The sequence below is a fragment of the Tamandua tetradactyla genome, chromosome 6 (genome assembly GCF_023851605.1).
Source record: "Tamandua tetradactyla isolate mTamTet1 chromosome 6, mTamTet1.pri, whole genome shotgun sequence".
Lineage (NCBI taxonomy): Eukaryota > Metazoa > Chordata > Mammalia > Pilosa > Myrmecophagidae > Tamandua > Tamandua tetradactyla.
Window position 1 is genome coordinate 11,871,870 of NC_135332.1, and position 14,494 is coordinate 11,886,363.

Sequence of the window (14,494 nt, forward strand, 5' to 3'; positions counted from 1 at the left end):
GGAGGATCAACAAGGAGAAAGAAAAACCACATTTGGCTCAATCATCAGCAATGAAACAAAAGAAAAATCAGCAACAGAGATGGACTCAAAAGGATGAGTTTTGAGCTATGCTGGGGGTTCAGCTTGATGGAAATCCTTGTAGTCCCTGAACATCAAATTGGGGAAATAAGATTGTACTTGAAGATAATGCAATTATAAATTATCTTCAAAACATGGTTTAAGATGACATTATGAATGTGGTGCATAATAGATTGCCAGCTGAATGACCAAAAGGGTAGAAACAAAAGCAGTATTCAAATTGAAAGCTATGATAGGCAAGAACTAGTAAAAGGCAAACTTGTGGTTTCGATTCAGTAATGGAGACAAAAACTCAAATACAAAAGCCTATTGGGCAGGATGCAATAATAGGATTTGTCAACATAATAAGTGTGAGGATTGAACTGAACATTATAGATGAATCCATGGTGACAGAATGCTGGTGTCAAAAATCCACAAGGGATTATCAATGGATAAATGGATAAAATGGTTGATATGGAGTTAGGTTGTGCAGATAGAATGACATTTCAATAGAAATGTCTGGAGTGCAGTTGCAAGTGTGGGTCTGGAATTCAAGAGAAGTTGGAGCTGACTTGTAGTTCAGGAATCTTAAATGGAGGGAATACAGTTGAAAATTCAGAGATGGATAAAATTTCTAACATAGCGACTACAGAAAAAGAAAGAAATCCAGAGTCCTGGGAACCAAGGCAGTCAATGAAATTTGCACTGGATCATCATTTTATCTGTTCTTTGTTCCTTCTTAATGTATGTGGTGCGGACATCTACAGAGTGAGCCAAATATACTAATGAATTAAGAGAAAATTTTTCTAGCACATGTCGCATGATTTGCTAAGTCAGTATGACTTAGAACCCCATTTACTTCCCCAGTACTTCTTAAAAATTAAAAGAAGAGAAACCTCAATTCTTTTTTATTCCCAGTGGGACTCAGAAATGACCATAGGCAAATTGAATCTTGTGACTTCTTAATCCCTACCCCTCGACTGCCTTCTTCCATTATGTCCTTTTACTTCCTCTACTCCACATATCAAAAATCTGCTCTGGCTTCTTAAAGGCACACTATGAAATAAACGAAGCCACTTTATGTGTAGCTTGTTTGGATGAGAAGGGATGAGAAGATGATGGCCTTGTATAGATCAACTGAAATGACTGAATAGTATGAAAAACGAGTAGGGGATTTATAGCAACTACCCAACGTTCAGGGATCGGCATTGAGCAAAAGGGTGATGAGGTCACCTTTATGGTGGAGGAAAGGAAAATAAAAAGCCAGACATTTCAAAGCTGTAATTTTACCAAAAAAAAAAACCAACTCCTGCAAATGATTCTGCAAGGAGCTCACTGTTGGTGGAAGTTATAGTGCTTTGCTGCCCTCCCCATAGCATTTCTTCCCCGATTCGTTTTATATCCACCCAGATGGATAAATAAATAGCTCCCAATCACCAGCCACCTTTTGTAAGTTTACCTTTTTATGGATTATGATGCTGTTCTCAATTTGCCCTGATGATTATGCTGTAATAATTTGTTTTTTGTATATGACAAAGGACAAAGGCTAAGAAGTTTTTTCAGAAAACTATGGGTCACCATAAGCAATGTAAACTCCCATAATAGAGATGCCAGAGCTGTAGGGGGGGCTAATTCTGCGATCTTTCTGCAAGTATTTTAGATCTGTTCTATTTGGACAAACATATGGGAGGAAATACACTCTATTTTTCCATAGAAGAAATGAAATGCTGATGTATTAATATATTACATACAGGGGTTCAGTGTTTGCACTACAGCTCAACCACACATTAACGGGCTATTCCATTTTTTGAGGAAGGAGACTGCAGACAGAGGTTTCTTCCTCTATGGTCAAACATCCCCTACCTGAGGCACCAGGATCTTGTTAAACACTTCAGTCCAGAAACAGCAAATTCAATATAGCTGTGGCAGGCTGAGGGCGAACTGGAATGCCAACTCCAGAATGGGATTCCAAGCCACGAGCCTCTGGAAATAAAGCTTGGACTTGAAGAAACAACATCAACCTTGAGCCAAGAAATCTCACCCCGTTTGTTTAAAAGCTTTTAGTGCACAGTGAGTACGGTAACCATTAACATCACTTCTATTTTATTTTAAAACCTAAGAAAGTAAGCACTTGATGTAAGGTACCACGATAAAGGAAAATTCATGCTCTTGTCTGGATCCTCAAGATATGGGTTATTTTAGCTGTCACCTGGATTTCAAAATGTAACATGCTAAGGTACTTGTATCTTACTTAGCTGTCTCTCTGTCTTGTCAATTACTAATGGTGTGCATTAGCTGTAGCTACAATAGGAAAATAAGATGGATACTGGGAGTATATCTATACCTATTCTTTTACCTATACCTATATCTGTATCTGTATCCATATCTAAATCTTTAGATCATCACTGGACCTGACATTTCTGTATTCAATTCCTCTTTTTCCTGAACATCTAATCCTGTCTCAGATAAGCTGCTCCAGCCTCTCCATTTATACATGTTTAAAATGTGCAATGCTAAAATCCAGGTAGATAACTTAATGCAATGGAAACTTTTGATGATTTGAAAACACATTTTTTAAAGTTTACCAAAACCTTAAGTTTTAATCTAATTCAATGTTTGTTTTATTAAAAAAAAAGTTTCAGTCACATTGGCTACAAGAATGGTTTGTCTATTGGAGTGGGCACCATATAAGTAGGCTCCATTAAAAAAAATAGACGTAGCTTAAAATTCCTCAATTGCTGGGCAGAAAACACTGTTGAAGTCAGGGAGGGTGCACTCAATGACTGGTGATGGAGAAGATTTTGGCGGTGATGGTGATGATGGTGATAGCTGTCTGTTGGCTGTCTAGTCTGTGCCAAGAACCATGGTGAGCTTTACAATAGATTATCTTAATTAACTAAACATTCTGAAAGTCAATCTTATATGCTTTTGCTTTTCCTCCATTAAATATCAGCATTCAGCTTTTGAAGTCAACTAGGGATATCACATCATCACATCATCTGTTTTCTCTTACGCCTTCCTAACAACTGATTGATATTCATTCAACTAGTGAACACAAGTTACAACCAGTGACAGTGCTAATTTGCAGAGTCAACAGAATAATGGAAGAACTGGAGAAATTAAAATGGTAGCTATTGCATACTCAACAAGCAGGATAATGAATTGCCCACTTATGTCTTCATTAGCTACTATGTGGACACTTGCAAGTCAGTGGTAAGCTTCATAAATAATCTTCATTTTGACATTTTGCATCTTTGACTACTTGTATAATGGAATAATATTGCCTGAAGATAAGAGACAGAGTAAACATCATTGAATAAATTCTAGCTTAATTGTGGAGATTCATTGCTGTGTTCTCAACCTATGATTGTTGCTTATTCTCATTCCATTCTAACCTTTTCTTTGTTTATTAATAACAATGATATTTACTGATTACCTAGCTTATGACCACACAGTACTTAAATTTTTCGTATATACATTATCCCTTTGGACCGCACAGAATCGCTGTGATGTAGGTATTGATATCACATTCCCCAGTTGACAGGTAACAATGAGAGAGATCTGAGCAGGTAGATGGATACAACTGGTACACAAGAGAGCTGGGATGGCAACTCAGGCTGTGCTTTCCCGTGTAGCTTTAGTCCAGATCTTAAGCCCTACCTTCCTTTGCTGCCCCATAACTCTCAACATCTTCCTGTGCATGTATTATTTCAAGGTCTCTAGAATTAATTAGATTTTCCTTTTCCTAAGGATAAGAACCTAGAGTCATAAGCACCATATGGAAGAGACTTTCCAAAAGGAAGTGTGTGCTTTGTAATTCAATAATACATTGTGATTGATACCAGCACATTTCACCTCCCTCCTATTACTGTCAAAGAATCTCCAGCAGTTTGGGAGGCCAAGTGGCATTAGACTGCCATTCTTACTTCACCCTGAGAAACTCTACTTTTATCTGTTTTGTGTTTTACAAGTCCACATAAGATATCATCTTTTTGGTGGGGAGGGAGGAAAGTAATTGTTCTACCACTTGTAAGAAAGTAAGGAACTTGAAAACTCTTGGTATTGAGGATTATATAATAGCACTTCTGAATGTTCATTATTCCCAAGACATTAGCTTGTTGTTCTGGTGCACCCTTCTCACTTTTTTTCCAATTACCCAAAAATCTTCACAGAGGGAGGCCCAAGTCAACCATTCTTCCTAACTACATTTGCTCCTTTCTATTAACAAATTCACCTTCCACGGTAGGCAGTTTATATGGTTAAACTCTCTTGAATGACCTAGTAAAGGTTTTAGAAATCTCAACTGCAACATGCTCTATAAATGCCATGCTGTTGTGTTATCTCTCTTTAATGTTAATTAAGCACATATGCTCAGCATATAGGAAAGGGGTTTCATTTCCATGAATCAATGCAATTAAATCCTGAAGCCATACATGGAAGGCACTGCTTTCAAACCAGTGTTTATAGCTTTGTAATGAAACATTAATGAATTCTGAAATTGTGTACACTAGATTTTTCAATTCTGAAACCTGCTTGACGATAAGCTGTATTTTGTACACAAAGGTATGTTTTGTATTCGTCACCACTAGGCTATGTGTTTGGGATTACTTTTCTATTCTGCATAGTGGAAGATGGTTGGTACATGGAGCTAAGCTTTCTTATACACTTCTTCTTATGATTAATAACAGGCATTAGCAAGATGGACTTTTGGGGTAACGTTCATTTACTGTATCAATGGAATAGACTCAATTTAACTGCTTCCTAAGGAGGTTGACCCAAGGCCTTGCTTCCATTACTGTATAGCTTTAACTACTAAGCTAATGGGAACCAACATATCAATAACTCATTGCTTTGGGTTTTTCTTGTGTGGATATTATTTTTCAATAAGACATCAACTTTGTCTTTTTTATGACTATCACATGTTGTCAAAGTTGGACAGTCAATTGCAACATATTCCTAGGTTTTAAATATATAGCAATTTTGCTAAAAGAGGAATTGCTAAACAAACATCTAAAGCAGAGCACCATTCTTTCAACCACAACAGCAATAAAAAGCAACCACAAAATATTTACAAAACACCTAAACGAAGCACCCTAGACAGTTATTCAGAAACTTTAACTTATTTTTCCCTTTCTTTTTATGGGACTGTGAAGCAAAAGGGCAGACTTGTTATAGCCCATTCTCAATGGTAATGGTTCCTTTCGATGTAGGCATGGACCTCAAAATCAGAAAATACCAAAAAGCATGCTGATTTCCCTGAAGGGTACAGAAACTGTGTGCATTTCTATTACTGAATAAATTTCATTCATATTTCTCATGAAAAGGTGATCCCAATAAAACAGAGTGAGTATCTCATCAACCAAACACACGCGTGGTATATCTGAGTGGATAAAAACTTTGTCACTATTGTTAGTGGATTTTGGTCAAATGGGAAAGGGAGAAAGGAAATGAATGAAATTGGAGATTAGGAAGTCACAAAAGAAGAGAAATGAAAAGCAGACTTCTGTAACTTTTGATCGTTCTTAAACACAGCAGGTTCCACAATTATAAAGGGAAGCAAATCTTGTGGAAATGTGAGGGTGACACGTCTGTACTACACACTGAGTAATTTCCCATGGAACAACAACAACAAAAGAAAGTGAAGGTTTATTTTACTATGAAATAATGTACTCCATTTGGCTGACTTGCCAGCAGAGCCTATATAGAAACTATAGAAATCATGTCTGCTCTGGGAATAAGGTATTGAGTAAGATTTTCTACACAGAAGAGAGGGACTTTCAGAAACCATCTTCAAATGGTATGAAGAGGTTCTATTGTGCGATCTCAGAGCCAGCAGTTACTTTTCCCTCAAAGCCTTCCCCTTTAGGGCAACTTGCTGAAGTCTCCATTCAGAAGTCCAGCGTATTCGTGAACAGACCATACCTGAAGAAAAGTAGTAGGGGGCAGACATGGATTCTAGACGGTGTGATCTTAAAAGTCCCAGAAGGAAGATTCCCCCATCTCCAACATCTTTGCTGCAAGCTGGGTTTTTTCAGTGTCTATCCATCGATGATTTGTTGCTTTAAGAGAAATGTGCTTATCTCTAGGCAACTCAACATAAAATTTAATGTCTGGACGGGCCGCGGTGGCTCAGCGGGCAAGAGTGCTTGCCTGCCATGCCGGAGGACCTCGGTTCGATTCCCGGCCCCAGCCCATGTAAAAAACAAACAAACAAACAAAATATAATAAAACAAGAAAATGTTTAAAGATGTTTCCCTTTCTTCCTCCCTTCCTTCCTTCCATTCTTCCTTCCTTCTCTCTGTCTTTCCTTCCCTTCCTCCCTCTCTCTATAAAAAAAAAAAAAAAAAAAAATTTAATGTCTGGAGGGAAGCACAGTTACCAGCCCTATAATTTGATTAGTTGACACAATTACTTTATACCATGAAAACTGGTTGAATGTAGTCCCATAAGAGAATGTGATCCAAGTAAATTTCATCAAGTCAGTGAGGAGACAGACATACCCTAAGCAAAAGCAGAAGTTTTGAAACAGAAGTCATGAGCAGGAACTCTACAACTGGTTGGTACAGGAGAGAGCAGATTAAAAGGAGTCACCTTCTAATTCATCAAAGAACCACTTTCTGACGACCGTTTCTAGATGCCTCATGGCATGACCAGTGATGTTATGATAGTGACTTTTTCCCTTTTTCCTCTTATCAATTTTCATCATAGACTTGTTGAAAAGGTGCTATTTTGTCACCCAATCATCTTCCAGCTCTACTTCTGGTTCAGAGGTGTAGAACAATTCTGGAAGTTTTATCCATGTGGGCAGTATTTACAATTCTTCACAGGCTGAAGACTTTTCATACCGTGGGCAAAGAGGAAGCAAGCGGGGGGATAGAATACTGAAATGGCATGTGTGCACCCAAGAAGAGATTCATAATTTTAGAGAAGAAGTTGGGAGTGTTTACACATCCCCAGTGAGCCAGGCTGCCATATGGCTTGTTTTCACTGAAGCATTAGTACTCAGCCCTTGCAGGGATGCTTGTCAGAGCTGAGATCAGAAAGTGTGCATAGCGCAGAATTACTCCTGAACACAGTATATTTACAACTGCCTCTTTATTGTGGCTTCCTGGAGTTGTTCTACTAGACACTAGATACCTGAGGCAATGAGGAACAATTCACTCCCTATACCAGGAATAAGGGTGACACGAGGACAAGGAGATACTTCGTGAGAAAAGAAAAAAAATAAAAAGATCTATAAATAAAAATGGAAGGAGGAAGAGGAGGTGGAAAAAGAGGAAGAGGAGAATGAAGAGGAAGAGGAAAGGAAGAGAAGGAGGGAGAGAAAGGAGAAGGAAAGGGAAGAAAGAAACCAATTCATCAATTCCGGCTGATTCTGCTAGTTGCATTTTCTGTTGACACGTGGACACAGAAATTTAGAATAAGAGCTTTGAAATGTTTCTCAGCAGCAAAGGTGGGTTTTCTATGACTTGTCCATGGTCTGAACACAAAGGGGATTGAGCAAAAGTTTTGCCCTATGCAAGTGCATTGTCTGGGGTTAGAAAAAGAATAAAGCTTTGTAAATATAAAGTTAAAAATACCATTCAAGGGTCAAGTTGGTGACCTTGGCCTCATTAGCACTGAGCTCTAACCAACAGAATTAACTGGCTTCCTGCAAAGAAATAGGAAATTGAATTCATGGGTACATTCCTTTTCTTTAGAATTAATAAATCTATATAATCTGGAACGGGGGAATTCTAGCACTGCCACGTCTCTGACTCTTTTTCAATATTAGTAACATATCATTATTTTTTTAATCTCTGCTAAGATGTAGGGAAACAGAGAAGCGAGAAATCAGATTATAAATTGAGCATATTCTGAAACATGGATCTTAAACTCTTAAACAAAATGGTATGTAAATTCTGTCACTACCAACATTATTTTAAGCATCATCACCTGTGATTCACCCAATTTGTAGGCTTTCTGAAGCCTTTCTGCAAAACTGAAAGTATTCCCAAATTCCTGAAATTCACAGGAATAAAAACAAATTGGTTAGCAAATTTCCTATTTAAAAATATTGAAGGGAAAATTGCACAAAAGGATGGTTTGAGTTTGTTTTCCTCTTCAGTTTTGTTGCAAATAGTTCCCCCAATGAAACCTTGGAATTTCCGCTAGTCTGTTCCCCATTACCTCTGTGGGAAAATTGTGAAAAATCAATCTGTTTTCTGCATAACCATATTACATCCCATTTTTAAAGGAATGTCAAATACAAACCCCAGCCACCGACAGTACCAATCTTTTCCCTCTCTTTTCCAAGTTTGATTTCAGCAGTAGTTATGAAAAAGAAAGAAAAGTGTATGCAGAACATCATTATACCTCAGGCGAATGCAGATTTTAATAAGAATTTATGTAAAACAGGAGGGTGTGTTCTCTTTATGGTTGATTCCCTGACTCTGGAAATCATGTGAGCTTCCTATGGCGGTGATATGTTTTAGAAGTCAATGAAGAATGTACTCTGTGGCAAGCAGTCCTAAAAACCTTTCCTCTGATTGACATTGCATAGTTTGATAATGCCAGGCCAAGGTTGGAATTTATATGGGGAAACAAACAAACGAACAATTTCCAGAGAATGGAATATCTTATGACTGGTAGTATTCGGTGCCATCCTATAAGAGAGTTATGGCTCAGGGATCTATTATGGCTCATCTTGCCATCGTTTTGTCCTTAGACTCATACATATGTATTAATGGTTTAATACATTTTATTTACACATCTTTTGTTATTTGTATTTTACATTTCTTTCTAAGAGAATAGAAATGTTGAAAATATAAAGGTATCTGAGAAACAAGGAATAAGAAGGAAAGGAAAGAACCTCAATGCGTTTTTATTCAGAGCACACCCATCACATGACTTTTCTTCCAAGTTAATCTTTTCTCTTAGTGATTTTGTTTTCTCAACATAGCCGATTCTTCCAGAGAATCAATAAAGAAAATCTCAGTACCTCTATGTCTCTTTACTAAAAAACGCCAAAGTTTCTTGGGAATATTTGTATCTTTCATATCATCCTGAAAGTCTTTCATCCTTTCTTTGGGGGGAGGGGGGGTCATATGGGCAGAAGATTGTAATTTTCAGAGTAGAGTCCTTGGGTTTTTAGAGCCATCCAATCCTGGATGTTTCTTATCATATATAAAGTAACTACTTCATGGTTCGTTGGAGATACTGTAAAAGGAATTTGTCTTTAAAATACAAAGCATTATACAACTTTTCATAATGAAGGAACCCATAGAGCACTAGGTGTTCGAATAAATAAGTTTGTTTCCCACATCACTCATAAATTCCTTGTACACTTGGAAAAGTTGCCGAATATCTCTGACACCCTGCTTCTTTATCTATATGATGATGATGATTCTATTTCCCAGACAATATCATTGTGAGCATTAAAAGAGATCATGCATTTGAAAGAATTTAGTGCTTTGCTACATGGTTCAATAAGTACTAGGTGAAAACAATGACAAACTTGCACCAAAAGTCTAGGATAGGGCAGTGTGATGGTGGCTCAGTGCCAGAGTTCTCACCTGTCATGCCAGAGATCCAGGTTTGATACACGGTGCCTGCCCATGCACACACACAAAAATAGAGTCTAGGATACTTATAAGAATGATGAATGATCCTTTGCCTTCCTCCTATTAATACTCTGAATTCCCATGTCAAGAGAGGTAGAACATAAATAGAAATCTTTGTGACTAGAATAGAAAATCCACTATGAATGAGTCACCAGTTTAGATGGAGATAATTATCCATTTAGTTGTGATAATTCCTGAGAGCAAGAATCTCCCCTAGATAGCTATGGATCCCTAGATTTTATGCAAAGTAAAACACACTCATTCTATTTATATTAGGTAAGAAAAATACCTCTCTGAATTTATGGTATTTTATTTCCTCCTTTTCTTTTTCTATTAAAGATAATTCATTCAGATCATTTCTAGACCCCAAACGGCAAACGGACAGGTATTTGGGAAGATGAGCTTCAATAACTTTAGATTAAAAGAAAGAAAAATGCATTTGGTTTGCCCTTTCCAGCCATTCCCCATCCCCAAATCTGAAAAAGAATAGTGACCTTTCCAACTGTGGCAGGGACAGTGGTTTGGGTGGGTGCTGAGTGGAATCTGAGACCTGCCGTAAACCTCATCATCATGCAGCTGTGGGAAGAATCTCCCCACTCCATGGAGCACACGGGCTTTCTAAACAGTCTTTCCACAAGCCAGAGACGTGAGCACAAAGGGGACTTTTCTTCACCTAGTCTAAGGGAGTCACTGTTCTTGGATTAGAGCGTTGGACCAGATTAACCAGCAGGATTCTCAAGTGCCAAACTATGCAGAAGCAAAATGAATGAGCAACAGGAAAGAGTTTGATTCTCTATTTCTATAAACACCATTTCTTTTTGGCATTCGCATCTACAAATTACACTAAGTGTGGACCTCTCTGCAGAGATTTGAATACAGGGCATAGCCACAAAAACACTTATGGATAGCTATGGATGTATGCCCGTTACACCCATCCTTCTCTTGAATACCCTGGTTTTAAGTCTATGAACTCAACTATCTTGGATTTTTTCACTTTTCTTTCCTGTGCAGTACTATCCTTTCTCTTTTTTCCTCTCTACCTCTTTGACTTTTTCTTCTTTTTTTTTTCTAAATCATGTAAAACTGTAAAAATAAAACACAAGAGAAACACATTTGCCTCTATTTTCAAGTAGGAAGGAGACTCGCCTCAAGTCAGGGAGGTTCCCTTACAGCCAACATGACTGACAAATTCTTGTGGCTTTCTCCAAAAGTCAAACCAAAATCTAACTATCAGCCAGGCTTAGTTCTGGCAATTCAGCTTTGCCTGGAAATGAGCGCAATCATATCCTAATAGCTATTTGGATAATTGTTCATATGAGTGATCTGCCAACTAATGTTGGAAACAAGTCCTTATTACAAATATAGCATGCCGTCTAATCTGGAATATATTAAAATGTTATTTCTGTAGCTAGCTGCCTATTTCCAAACTGAAATAATAACGAAACCATTTATCACATTTGTTTTTAAGGAGAAGGCCTTTAAAGTGCGATGGCAATGTGTAAATGGGTGAATGTGTACTTACGTGCTTATTATTTTAAATAACCAGAAAGTTTTGTCTAACAATATTTTATTCGAGTACTATATTCTGAATCAACAATAGTCCAAAAAAAAAGACTGATTTTGTTTTTATAATGGATGACCACAATATAAATGACTGCATCTAAAAACTACCAATGATTCATTTTAGCCCTTCATGTTGGAAAGAAATTGAAAAACCGCATGGAGTCAAGATACCTATGGATGATGACGCATGGTGCCAGACAATGAGTATAGGATAAATAAGCATATTTCTTAGACATCTGGACTGTGGAAGGCAATCAAAATAAAATTCCCAAAGAATAAAATTACTACCTCACTCAAAGGTAAAAGACTGTGAGTTACATTACACTGGGAATTTTTAGTTGTCCCCATACAGTTAAAGATATAGCACAAAGCTTTTTGCCATAGTTTAATAGAGATAGCATGGCACAGAGAAAGAACAGGGGCTTCGGACTTAAAGACAATCTGGGTTTGAACTCTGACTTTCCACTTCCAAGTTGAAGAAATTCAGGTAACTTTCATAAGTTTTCTCGGCCTCCGTGTCTTCGTTGCTGAAATGGGGATAGTAAAACCACTTTTACCACATTGTTATGATGATTAAATAAAATGGCAAAACTGCGTTCTGATGTTAGATTGAAATTGGAATTGTAACTGATGAACTTGGGTATTCAGCTGAGGAGCTTTCCGAGCTGAATGTGGGAGGCATAGCCTGGTTTCTCCTTGAAGCTTATAGTAAAATGTGAGAGGAAAGGGAGAAGCTGAGAATTCGACTCTTATTCACAAAAGAACCAGCAATTGAGGATTTTGAAAATTCTTAATCGGTTCAGAGTCGAGACGAGGGCCAGAAGTGTCTCTATCAGGGACCTCCCTGAACTTTGACTATGAAAATCTTCAGGGAAGAGGTTCCTGGTGAGGATTCACCTGGACGACTTCATGATAAAGGGGGTGTGACTGGACATGGATCCACTTGGTCATTTCACTGGCAGTCAGGATTGGAAATGCAATTATCTAAAAGGATCTGGGAAAACTTCTATCACCTGATGGTTTCAACCTGCTCAAAGCACACACAAAGTAGACAAGACCTTTATAAATTTGAACCACTGACAGCCTAGAGTGAAAGAGATAGAGCGAGGGGAACTTGAAGGAAAAATTACTTCAAAGGCCAATACAGCACTGCCCTCAGAGGGCCAGGCCATTGGCCCAGGCACTGAAGGGGGACGGGTCTTGTGTCCCACTGTCCAGGGAGACTGCTGCCACCCCAGTGTTCTGAGAGAAAGGGGTCTGTGCCCCAGTGTTTGTGGAGAGCCTGGCTGTCGTTTCCATGCTTAGGGTGCAAGCTCTTGCTATGCAAGAGATCGGAAGGGGTGGGGCTGCCATGCCATCAGGCTGAGAGGACAAGACATCAGTCCCCAGATGACTCTTAGACTTAGAAATCAAATGGAGTTTGCTTGCTGGGTTTCAGGCTTGTTTGGGACCTGTGACCCCTGTTTTCCTTCCAATGTCTCCCTTCAATTTTGGGAATTGCTTATCCTATGCCTGCCACACCATGGTATATTAGAAGCAGATCACTTGTTTCTAGGATTCACATGTACATCAAGTGGAGGAATTTTGCTCCAGGATGGACCATTACCACGGCAACTTTTGATGAGACTCTGTTCTTCATATTGTCATTAAAATTACTTAAGGCTTTTGGGTTGTTGTGATGGAATGAATGTATTTTGCCTATGGGAAGAACATGTATTTGGGGTTCCAGCAGGTGGACTCTTGAGGATTAAAACCTGTCCCCCACAAAAGGCATGTTCAAGACCCAACCCCTGGTCCTATGAGTGTGACCCCATTTGTAAATAGGACCTCTGAAGATGCAATTAGCTAAGGTGGGCCCACACTGTATGAAGTGGGCTTAACCCAATAAGTCTAAAGTTCCTATAAGCAAAGGTGATGAGTCAAGAAAAGGAGTCACCACAGGGAGCATCCAGAAGCTGGAAATCAACAGTAACCAGAAGAGAAAGGAGAAGACACCACCATGTGCACTGCCATGTGATGGAAAATCCAAGGAGCCCCAAGGACTGCCAGCAGCCAGAAGATAGACTGCAGGAGGAAGCCAGCCTTCTAGCCTCCAAAACTGTGAGTCGATAAAGTCCTGTTTTTGAAGCCAACCCATTGTATGGTATTTGTTTTAGCTGCCAGGACACCGAAACAATTGGATAAAATGGCATAGGCAATGGGACAAGCAAAAATAGGGAGCCGGTAAATGATGGATCTGCTCTGTAAAGAAGCAGCAGAGCAAGGGATTGTGAGTAAGAGAGATGGCTTTGTAACTCCTGAGTTCACGCACCCCCTGAGCTCACGCACCTCCTGAGTTCATGCACCTCCTGAGTTCACGCACCTCCTGAGCTCACGCACCTCCTGAGTTCACGCACCTCCTGAGTTCACGCACCTCCTGAGCTCACGCGCCTCCTGAGTTCACGCACCCCGAGTTCATGCACCTCCTGAGTTCACGCACCTCCTGAGTTCACGCACCTCCTGAGCTCACGCACCTCCTGAGCTCACGCACCTCCTGAGCTCACGCACCTCCTGAGTTCACGCACCTCCTGAGCTCACGCACCTCCTGAGCTCATGCACCTCCTGAGTTCACGCACCTCCTGAGCTCACGCGCCTCCTGAGTTCACGCACCCCGAGTTCATGCACCTCCTGAGTTCACGCACCTCCTGAGTTCATGCACCTCCTGAGTTCACGCACCCCCTGAGATCATGCACCTCCTGATTTCATGCACCTCCTGAGTTCACGCACCTCCTAATTTCATGGACCCCCTGAGTTCACACACCTCCTGAGCTCACGCACCTCCTGAGTTCACGCACTTCCTGAGTTCACGCACCCCCTGAGATCATGCACCTCCTGATTTCATGCACCTCCTGAGTTCACGCACCTCCTGAGCTCATGCGCCTCCTGAGTTCATGCACCCCGAGTTCATGCACCTCCTGAGTTCACGCACCTCCTGAGTTCATGCACCTCCTGAGTTCACACACCTCCTGAGTTCACACACCTCCTGAGTTCACGCACCCCCTGAGATTATGCACCTCCTAATTTCATGCACCTCCTGAGTTCACGCACCTCCTGAGCTCACGCGCCTCCTGAGTTCATGCACCCCGAATTCATGCACCTCCTGTGTTCACGCACCTCCTGAGTTCACGCACCTCCTTATTTCATGCACCCCCTGAGTTCACGCACCTCCTTATTTCACGCACCCCCTGAGTTCACGCACCTCCTGAGTTCACGCACCTCCTGAGTTCATGCAC

General features: G+C 39.9%; 1 long non-coding RNA gene across 2 annotated transcripts in view; it reads left to right on the forward strand.

Moving 5' to 3' along the window:
• The window catches only part of LOC143685802 (uncharacterized), an 84,767-nt gene that overhangs the window by 10,602 nt on the left and 59,671 nt on the right, over positions 1-14,494 (forward strand). The window contains exon 2 of one of the 2 annotated variants that reach the window (XR_013176742.1): positions 1,870-2,127. The exons of the other annotated variant lie outside the window; for it this stretch is intronic. This is a non-coding gene — a long non-coding RNA (uncharacterized LOC143685802). The remainder of the gene's footprint in view (positions 1-1,869; positions 2,128-14,494) is intronic. 2 annotated transcript variants of the gene reach the window in all.